The sequence below is a fragment of the Anolis carolinensis genome, chromosome 3 (genome assembly GCF_035594765.1).
Source record: "Anolis carolinensis isolate JA03-04 chromosome 3, rAnoCar3.1.pri, whole genome shotgun sequence".
In the NCBI taxonomy this organism is placed as follows: domain Eukaryota; kingdom Metazoa; phylum Chordata; class Lepidosauria; order Squamata; family Dactyloidae; genus Anolis; species Anolis carolinensis.
The window spans coordinates 55,907,391-55,918,629 of NC_085843.1; the positions used below are offsets into that span (position 1 = coordinate 55,907,391).

At 41.8% G+C, this 11,239-nt stretch overlaps 1 long non-coding RNA gene across 1 annotated transcript; it reads left to right on the plus strand.

Moving 5' to 3' along the window:
- The first annotated feature begins 9,352 nt into the window (after positions 1–9,352).
- LOC134297411 (uncharacterized) lies at positions 9,353–10,256 on the plus strand. The gene is made up of 2 exons (XR_010004138.1): positions 9,353–9,487; positions 9,973–10,256. It is a non-coding gene; the product is annotated as an uncharacterized LOC134297411 (long non-coding RNA).
- Positions 10,257–11,239: the final 983 nt, after the last annotated feature.

Sequence of the window (11,239 nt, forward strand, 5' to 3'; positions counted from 1 at the left end):
CAGCAGTACATAAAACAAGTCAAAAACAATTCAATAAATTATAAAAATTACATGAATAAGCAAGGCAATACATAGCATAAGCAACATAATTATAAAAATGCTTAAAATTCTATTTAAAATCCCTAAAATTCAGTTAAAATAGTTGGGAGGGAGATGGTGAACTGCGAATTAACAGGTATTAGCAGCTAAGCGAGAGTGCATGTAGATGCACTTAATCCTCCTCCTCTCCATAAGCTAAATTGCAAAGATGTGTTTTCAATAGCTTTTTGAAGGAGAGGAGAGAAGAGGCCATTTTTAATTCTTTGGGGGGGGGGGGTCCAGAGCTGGGGAGCGATTACGGAGAAGGCTCCCCCCTCTCTCATTCCCATCAGCCGCACTTGAGATGGGGGTGGGACTGAGAGGAGGGGTTCTCCTTTTGTTCAGTGATAAATATCCATTTCATTAAAATACATATTAGCAAATATGGTTAATAATGAAACTATCTTGAAAGTTAAGATAATCGGGGGAGGCCCTGTTCTTGGTCTGACTACTCTTACAAGCGTGATTGATGGGGACGAGAGACATGGCCTTCTCAATGGTGGCTCCTTATCTGTGGAACTCCCTCCCCAATAAAATCAGGCCAGCTTCATATCATTTAGGCAAAAAACCTAAAACATTGTTGTGGGACACAGCAGACACAGCAGTAGTAGTGAGAGTGATTTTATGTGATTGACAATGGACAGACCTTGGATTGTGACCATGACTTGTGTAATTTAAATTTACTTGTGTAATTTTAAATGGATGTTTTTTACCACTGATGTTTTAACTATTTGTTTTTAAATGTAATTGCTGTTTTTATTGTATGTGTTTGGCATCTAATGGTTGCCTGTTGTGAATTGCCCTGAGTCCCCCTTCGGGGATGAGAAGGACAGGATACAAATGTATGAATAATAATAATAATAATAATAATAATAATAATAATAATAATAATAATAATAACAACAACAACAACAACCATTTTAATATAACTTCAGCCTTTGACAATCCTGAAATAATTACAAGACTACAAAATGATTTTGCTGTATTACAATGTATGAAATCAAATATTTGATGTTCAATTTACAAAGGATGGATTTCTCCCTTTCAAACCAAAGTATTTCTCAAGGCATCAAGTGATATCATTTATTAATATAACGCCATTAAAATCCATTCATTCAAACTTTGATTCAATATACATAACATCAGACTTGCAGTACAGTTGATGTTCAAGATCTTGAAGTACTGCATTTGTGGAAAAAGCACTAAGCTAATTTAGAAGAGGTGTAGATGGAAATAAATGACTGGATTAACATAGGAGCACATGGATTTTGACAGATGTTCAGTAACTGATCAAAGGCTTTGTAAGCCTTTGTGCATTGCCTGTCATTCCAAAAATGTTCCCTGGATGTCAGAGGGAAGAGCCCAAAATATGCTCAGTTGTTAATCACTCTCCCCGATATAGGTGGCATATCTGGTTGCAATGGACCCCATAGGATATATGAGACCACATTTGCTGGGGATCCAAAGGTAAAGCTGGTTTTAGGATATTCACAAAAGAGAAAGCGGATCTTTGAGGGTGGCAGTGATAGAATTCCTAGTGTCTTCAGCTGTTTGGAAAGAAAGTGGAAGGTGAAGACATTTCAGATTCCTGGAGTCTTTCATTGCTATAGAGTGACTGCTTTCTAGGGCTCTTTACTGAGTATTAGACATCTGACAGAACTGAAGGAGTTGTTCCTGATCTGCATGGATTTAGGGCAGGAGAAAACAGTGTTGTTGGGACCAAGGACTGCGTTAGGGCCACAAGGCTGTTTATGTACATACATGCACTCACTCACATATATTCTTTCTCTTTCATACACACATACACTTGCATATGCTCACTTTCACATATAGCCTGCACACAGCTTCTTTGTCCTCACCACAGTGATCCCAGTTACAGCTTTAACATCATTATTAGCACTAGGAATGCAATGATGCTGCTGCCCTCTCCCCAAATGAGAAATTTAAGAAATTGCAAACCAATATCAAACCCTCCAACATTTCAAAGATGCAAACTGGGATAAACAGCATCAAGGTACTTCATTCAGAGTATGTAGCAAAATGATTTTAAGAGAAACTAGTGCAGAATATAAAGGGAACTGCTGAAGCTCATTATTGGAGGGAAATAGTTAATTTATGCTGTATCAGAGCTTGGAAACCTTATGTTTTTCTATTACTATAGTCCTGTCTAAGTGAGAAATTATGGGAACTACTGTCCAAAAAAGTAGATTTTCCAAGGTCTGAACAATGTATTTTGTTTAATATAACTTATTGGGGCAAAAGGAATAGAAAGAAATAGTTTGGAGGACTGTCTGTTCCATATCAGTATATTTTGGCCTAGATCCGATTAGCAGACATAACAAGAATAGGTCAACTGAATCAGTAGCATTTACATACTGCTGACTTGTCAGTTTATTCAAAGGGGTTGTTCCAGTGGAGACCAACAATTGGATTTAGCCCTTTGAAGTTATCCCTAATTTTTTGTGGCTATTTTTAAATCCACACATTCACAAATTGTTGCTCATAGGTACACTGTTGTTCCATCTGCTGTGTGCCACAGAAGGGAGATTTCCACAGTGAAATATGGGGGCCAAGGGAAAGCAAAGCCCACCGATGGCACAAAGAGTTAAGGCACAGAATTGTTATGAAAGCCTATGCAAACCCAGGGGAATTGAGCTGATAAACTAAGTTATGCGGACTGTAAGCAGCAAGCTCTGTAAACGGACTTGCAAAGATTCCATGCCAATTCCCCCAGACAATGTTATCGCTGTGAGCCAGCACACGTCCAGGCCGGCTGCATTCACACAGTTGGGCCACCAGGGAGCGAGCAGGTCTTAAGAGATTTTGGCTGAGGTGCCTTCTGTGAGAATCTTGCGCATTCTCGGATTTTAAAGCTTCTTTGTTTCTTGGTTATCGTCAAGTGCTTATTCTTTTTAGGCACTCAAATAAGGCTGGGAAATGGCCAGGACCCAGGGGCTTCATCAAACTCCTGTGGGACACTAGAGGTCTACTCTACCCTTTTCTGCTCCTATGTTCTCACCTACTAGAAGCAGAGAGAACCCTAAAAATGGCTTTAGAGGACCACATGAAGTCTACGGGCTACACTTACCCTATACACCTATTTTTAAAAAAATATATTTTTATTGAAGAATTTCCAAAGGGGGTAAATATTAAAAAATATGTAAAAAGAGAAAGGGTGAGAAGGGTGAGATAGGGGGGAGGGGGGTAAGTGGAAGGGTGGGGGAGAGCAGTGTCAGAGATCATGGGGAAAAGACAGGGGGAGGGGGGATAAGGGGTTGGGAGGCTTATACACCTTTTTTTGTAAGTCTAGATATTTTAGTCAAAAGATGAACACCAAAAACCTACCCTGTTTCCCCGAAAATAAGACAGTGTCTTATATTAATTTTTGCTCCCAAAGATGCGCTAGGTCTTATTTTCAGGGAATGTCTTATTTTTCCACAAAGAAGAATTCACATTTATGGTTGAATTTTTTAAAAATGAAAATTTATTATCTACTGTACAGTAGTTGTCATCACAAACCAGCGTAACCAAACTATGAATCCTTTCAAGAATTTCTATATTATATTTTATTGCTATACTGTTTTTAAATTACTGTTTTAAATATCTGTTCGTATGTAAATTTATGTTGTTGTTGGGCTTGTCCCTGTGTAAGCTGCCCTGAAACCCTTCTGGGAGATGGAGGTGGGATACAAGAATAAAGTTATTATTATATTATTATTATTTCTTGTTACTACCTTTATTTCCATGTACAACGATCTATGGTATGTACATTTACCGATCCTGCATGCTTCCAAACAAAAACTTTACTAGGTCTTACTTTTGAGGGAGACCTTATATTTAGCAATTCAGCAAAACCTCTACTAGGTCTTATTTTCTGGGGATGTCTTATTTTCAGGGAAACAGGGTAGGTTGGCTTATCCTTGGATCGATATGTAGTGTACCTTAACTCTTATCAAAAAAGGAACCAAAAATGATGTGGTGGAAGGCAAGGGCCTAGTGCATCATAGGCAATCTAAATGAAGAACTGCTCGCCTCTGTTTTCTTCACTGTAGTACCATTTTTGGCCTTTAGTAATACTACAACAGACAAATGGTGTTGGCTGGCAGGGACAACTGACCCCAGAGGCAGCACTGGTGTTTCCCCTCCCTGTGGAATCACGCTCAACGTATCCATGGGTCATATCAAAAATCTCTAATTTTGGCCCCCAAATGTGCTCTTGACTTTCACATGAAGTCAACTTATACACAAATATACAGTAGCGTCTTGGTTATCCAAGATAATGGGGCGGGCCCAATCTCAAATAACCGAACTCCCTGGATAACAGGGAGGCCCAGTTTAGAGAAGCCCCAGTGCGTGCTTGCTGCCTAGCAACACGCACCAGGGCCTCCCCAAATGTCCGCTGGGCACTGGGTGAAGGGAAAAGGCACTCTTTCCTACACCCAGCACCCCGTTCAGGGAGGCCCCGGTGTGTGCTTGCTGCCTAGCAACATGCACCGGGGCTTCCCTGAATGGCTGCCGGGCACTGGCGAAGGAGCGAGCAAGGCCTGGCAAAGGAGCAAGCGAGGGAGGGAGGGCCTTTGCCGTCCTCCTCCACTCGCCTGCCCTCCATCCCTCGCTCACTCACCCGGCTGGGTTCCGGCAGCACTGGGACCCGGTGGGGTGAACGAGTGAGAGAGCGAGGTGGGGGAAGGACATTTGCCTTGGATAATCCAGACGATTGGATTAGCGGGGCTTGGATTAGCGAGGCTCTACTGTATTCAATAGACCACTATCGGCACAGAGCTATGGTAGCCATGTCCATAGTCAGAATGAAAAATCGTGAAGGCTCCTGTACCTATAATGGTTGTGTAGAAGAGGGGATTTTGGCATTCTTTGTCACACAACTAGTTAACAAGCAACACGTGCTTAAATTCCCTTGCTCGTACAGAAGGTAGGTACAGAAGCCTTTTTTCTGGCAGCCCAAACCATGTGTCTTTTATTTAAATGTATATTGCCTTCATATTGTGTCCTATGTATAGCAAGTTTATCATGGTTTCCATGGCAAGATTTATTAACAAGAGGTTTGCCATTGCTTGCCTTTGTGGCTGAGAGTTTGGCTTGCCAAAGGTCACCCATTGGGTTTCTGTGGCTGAGGATTTTAAACTGTGGTCTCTCAAAAGCCCTTGTCAAGCATAAATCCCACTATATCACACTGGCTATCTCACCTTTCCTCATAAACCTGTGGATCAAGGGGGCTTGCAAGTTAGTTAGGATGGGGCTGTCTTGTTTAAATACCCATTCTAGCTAGTTCTATACATATTTCCAGCAACTAGAAGGATAATTCAGGCATTCCTCAAGTTACAAACATCCGACTTACAAATTACTCATAGTTAAGTATGGGGATGAGACAACAGGAAGTGAGAGAAATCTACCCCTCGGAAGAGAAATTCATCCCTGAAAGAGTTATCATGGGGAAGAGGTGCCCCCACTGAAGCTTTTTCACCAATCCTTGTTTCCACAACAAACTACATTTTTCAAACTCCGATTATCACAGGGACAGAAAGTGAGGTGAAGAACAAACCTACAGAACCTATCTTGTTTATAACTTGGGGGCTGCCTGTATTCATCTCTCCCTAGAGACTGTATGGTATTACTTGTGGTTAACCACCACGATTGATTGTAACAATTCAGGCAGTGACTCAGTGGAAATATCAGATGAGCAGATTTAGGAGCTTTATAACCTGTGTTATGTATGTATTGGCTCTCATTTATGACAACCAAATGTATAAAGAATTGCACTTAGAGCAGTTACTTATTCAAGGTAAGGTAAAGGTTTTCCCCTGACATTAAGTCTAATCATGTCCGACTCTGGAGGTTGATGCTCATCTCCATTTCTAAGATGAAGAGCCAGCATTGTCCATAGACACCTCCAAGGTCATGTGACTGGCATGACTGCATGGAGCACCATTACCTTCCTGCTGGAGCGGTACCTATTGATCTATTCACATTTGCACGTTTTCGAACTGCTAGGTTGGCTGAAGCTGGGGCTAACAGCAGGAGCTCACCCTGCTCCCCGGATTCAAACTGTCAACCTTTCAGTCAGCAAATTCAGCAGCTCAGCGGTTTAGCCCGCTGCACCACCAGGAGCTCCCACTCATTCAAGTATGGGACATATTCTTGCTAGAGGTTTGCTAGCTGCATACCTTGAACATATTTGGAAAGCCATGTTGCATCTCAATTGAGCAACAAGGAGTAGAGGAGTGAAGGTTTCCCAGTAGGCCCAGACAAAGGAAACTCTACAGCTTCTTCTACTTTGGACATGCTTCCTCATAATAACTTTTGCCATGTTGCCCACACTCTGATGTTGCTTAGTTGCATGTGTTCCAGTTTGCACTTGTGAAATGTTGGGTTTTTCTTTATTTCGTGTCAGGAGCAACCGGAGTTGCTTCTGGAGTGAGAGAATTGGCTGTCTGCAAGGACGTTGCCCAGGGGACGCCCGGATGTTTTGGTGTTTTACCATCCTTGTGGGAGGCTTCTCTCATGTCCCCGCATGGAGCTGGAGCTGACAGAGGGAGCTCATCCGCACTCTCCCCGGGTGGGATTCGAACCTGGCAGCTTTCAGGTCAGCAACCCAACCTTCAAGTCACAAGGCTTTTATCCCCTAGGCCACCGGAGGCTCATGAAATGTTGGTATGATATGTATATGGAAGCGAACTCCAACTGGGTTCAGTAGATTTCATTCAGAATATTGTAGTTTCAAGTCTATGCTGCCCAGTTACAATGTTTAGTCTCACACTAAGTGTCTTGACTTCAACCTAGAGAAGCCTGAGATCATGATGACAATGACAATGACATTTATTTCTATCCCACTTTATCTCTCTAAAAAGAGACCCAAAGCAGCTTTTGATTTTCTGGGAGAATTTAAATTCTTCACTAGAGAGTTCAAGCCAGTCCCCTATTGCTGAAACCCTCTAGCAGAGCAATTCAAAACTACAAACACAGGAATCCATAGGAAACATCCCTGTCAGTAAAGTGATACCAAAATACTGTTAGTACTGTAATAGTATAGTGTAGTAGCATTCTGGGGCTGAGAAAGATAACTGATGAAAATAACAAAATGGCATTTCTGGACATAGTTTTGTTGAAAGGAGCCCTGGGACAGACACCCCCTCCTTCTAGTATATTTTTATTTCTTTAACAGTATATGGCTTCTCAATCCACCACCTGGAGTGTGATAGGTGCTGTGTGAACTGGAATGAGTTTTCCCCTGATAAAAACAGCTGAGCTGCAACGTGTTGATCTTTGGGGATTAGTGCCTCACAAAATCTTTCCACATAGCAACACGTTTACAGAGACTTTCGGCATACCTTCTGTCTATCCTGATGGCATGGACAAAGTATTCAGCACTCTTGTGAGGATGTGTGGATATGCCTTATCTGGGACTTGATATTAATGCACCAGAATGGCATGCAAACACAGAACCATTGATTGTGTATCACATGAATATCCTAGAGTCCAGCAAACTTTCCTCTTGAAAAAAACCTTATACGTTGGCTAATTGTGCTGTCTTGTCTTTCAAAGAGGAAGGCAACATAGTATTTGAATAGCAAATAAATATTGTGTAAGGATTATTTGAGAATATAAAACTTCCTAATACCTGCTGTCCTAAAGCAATGGCAAAGAGACCATGTACGTGGCCAGTTGCTTCTTTTCTGTCTGGTGAGCTTCAGAGGCAATATTGTGCTGTGATTCCACTTTAACAATTATGGTTCTATCTTGTGGTATCCTGGGATTTGCAGTTTAGGGAAGGATGCTTACAATTTTCAGTCTTTGGTCCTCTAGGATTTTTGCACTTCAGCTATCTGAATTCCTGGCCATTGGACAAGCTAACTAGGGCTTGTGGGAGCGGAGACCCAAAAACACTTGGAGATCTAGAGTTTGGGAACCATTGTTTAGCACTTGACCAACTGACAAACTCCAGGATTTCGTAGGATTTGCCATGGCAGTTAAAATGCAATAATAGTGCTATACTTGTGTAGTGTAAGAGGGCCCCAGCTGTCCCACCTTATTTGCCACACTGTGCTTGGAAAATTATTCCTCCTTGCCACTATAGCAAAAAGGAAGCATGAAAAGGAAACAGGACTTTTTACCTGTTAGGGATTTTTTAGCTGGAGATTCTGGAAGAGGGAGCAGAATTGTTTTCTGCTGCCCTGGAAACCAGGACTCGGAGCAATGGGTTCATTACAGAAAGCAAATGCCATCTGAACATTAGTGACCTTGTCACATGGAGCCAAAATTAGCAGCATACACTGATCTAGCACCAGTCACCCATGGAGCCGGATGGCTCCCATCAGAAGATGTTGTGCCAGCTCCATGGGTGAAGGAGGGTGGAAGGAGGCTTTCTGAATTGCCATTTACTTTAATGAGCAGAAGCCTCATGCTCTAGTTCTGTGTTTTTCAATCTGTGAGTTCCCAGATGTTTTGGCCTTCAACTCCCAGGAATCATAACAGCTGGTAAACTGGCTGGGGTTTCTGGGAGTTGTAGGCCAAAAACACCTGGGGACCCACATGTTGAGAACCGCTAGACTAGATGGTCCATGTGGTTTCTTCCAACTCTATTATTCTATAATTCTAGTAGGAAATTGGACTCAGTGGTTCATGAGGACCTTTCCTATGATATATTTGAGGAAGTCTTACATACTGTAAATCCTCTTTTCCAACCTGTTGTCCTCTAGCTATGTTTGAATTCATCCCCCATCATCCCTAGTTAGCATGCTGTCTGAAGATAATGAGGGCTAAGATCCACCATCTTGAAAATAACAGGTTGTTTAATGGCATACTGACTGGAATTTGCAATGCAATATATCTGGACTAGTTTAGCAAGCTTGCTGTATGAGAATTAGAGTTGCAATTGACCATACTGTAACTCTACCTATCTTTGCTGTATTTTCATAACATTCTGGGGTTGTTCGTTATGGCGGGGCTGTAAGCTTCATACAGTTTCTCTTACCAAGTATTACAAATCAAACAGTGGCTAAAATCCTGGCCCTATGGAAATTCAGAATATTATTTGTTCCAGACTCGCAGAATAATGACATCATCTAAATCAAGGATTAACAACTGCAAAGGGAGTATCATTCATTCCCCCCCCCCCCCCCAGTTGCTGCCATTATGATCTGGAGGGGCTTGGTTGGTACAAAATGGGATACTGTATATGGTCCAAAATGGCAACCAAAGCAGGCTTTGGTCTTGGTATTTATGATTAATGTACTCTTGATTTCTCCTTGACAGGAATTGTGTGTGAACAAAGAATTGGGTATGCTTTTGGAAATTCCAAAATGTATGGGCCCTTCTATGCTGAACAGTTATAGCACTGTGACTCACTTAAGCCTCATCAGAACATTTCTGGAATCCTAGGACTTGCAATGTGGTAAGCCATTAAATTCTAAATACATCACCTGCCATAAGCTTCCAACTCCAAGACTCCAAAAGTGACACCATGGCACTATTCATGTGAAAGGTCCTACTCTTTACTAGTCTCTAGTTAACACTTCCCCTTTGCCTTTCAACAAGAAGCTTTGGTAGACGAAGACAGAGACATCACTTGTAGAAGTAGACACAATGTCACCTTTGTTCTTATTTTCTGTGTACCTGTTATTGCTTATCATGGTGATAGGAATCATAGTCCAATTTGAGAGCTGCAGACAGAGAAAGACTTCAGTATAGCATAATTTCTAGAATTATTGTTTACTATGATCTTATTCACTGTTAACGTGGCCACTTATGAGTCTGAATCTGTCTCAAAATATGGCAGGAAAGTTATTAATATCTGGCCTGTGTTTATGTATGCATGACCAGCTAAGTCACACAGCAAAGTTTTGAAATCTAATATATAAAATTCCTTCACTTTTCCAGTAAAGAGGACTGTTGTCATTGCAACCAACATCTCCAAGTATGGGCAACACAAGCCTGCCATTCCAGCAGTCAAGGGCAGTCTTGCATACACCACTTTTGACCCACAAGCCAGCAATATTCCCATGAAAAAGCCTCTTCCCCTGATTCAGAGACTGTCTGGCCAGTTATACCGAGAGATTTATGGTCTATGAATGCTGGGATCCCATATCAGGAAAAAAGGAATACGGGTTCAACTGCTTCTAAGTTTGAGAATTTGTTCTTTCTAATAAATTGCTAAAGCATGAGAGGCTTCCGTTCCTTTGCTGGCATATTTTGCACTGTGCCCAGAGAAAACAATCATATCAGATGCAGGAAAGCAAGTGGTTGGGAGGGCAGGGAAACAGGAACTGTCCCTACGGATGTCCTCCCAGGAGGCGAGTCAGCCAGTTTCTGGGAACAAACGTTCTGGTGAAAAACTGGAAGTAACTTTCAACCTAAGGTTCATAACAAGGTGCCTGATTGATTTGTTTTAGTATCAGGAAAACAGAGACCCCTTCCACACAGCTGTATAAAATCCATATTGAACTGGATTATATGACAGTATATGACTCAGATAATCCATTTCAAAGCAGATATTGTGAATATTCTGATTTATATGGCTGTGTGGAAGGACACAGAGAAAACCCAAAGGCCTGCTCAGTCCCATATATTTTCCACTCTCAGGAGACCAACTGGGAGGGGGCATGTGGAGTCCTGGCTCTGATAGGGGATTTGTGCCACCTGAAAACTTCTTTGTGACCCCCAGAATCTTAAGAAAGAAAAATGAGAAAATCATAACACAGGAGTCGGTTGTGGTTCTCTCCCAGTAAGTGTGCATCTACATGTAGAATAAATGCAGTTTGACACAGCTTTGACTACCATGATTCAATGTTATGGAATTGTGGGAGCTGTAGTTTGTCAAGAGTTTTAGACCAAAAACTGTCCACACGAATGCAGTAGGGAATTGTTGACATAATGGTTACACTTTCCCCCCAAATGGACATCCTCCAAACACAACTTCGTCTTCTCACAACTTGCTACATTAAATGAGAAGATAGACTACCTCTTCAAAGGGATCTCCCTCTTGGTGAGCAATCCTGGTCAGTGTTACATCGGGAAGGAAGAGGACATCGCGACTGCCACTTCAACCGAGTATAAGTGGTCTTTGACTTCTGATGGGGAGGGTGGGGAATGGCAATCAGAACATAAGGAGGAATTTTTGAAGGAAGATGGGGACGTTGAGAATGAG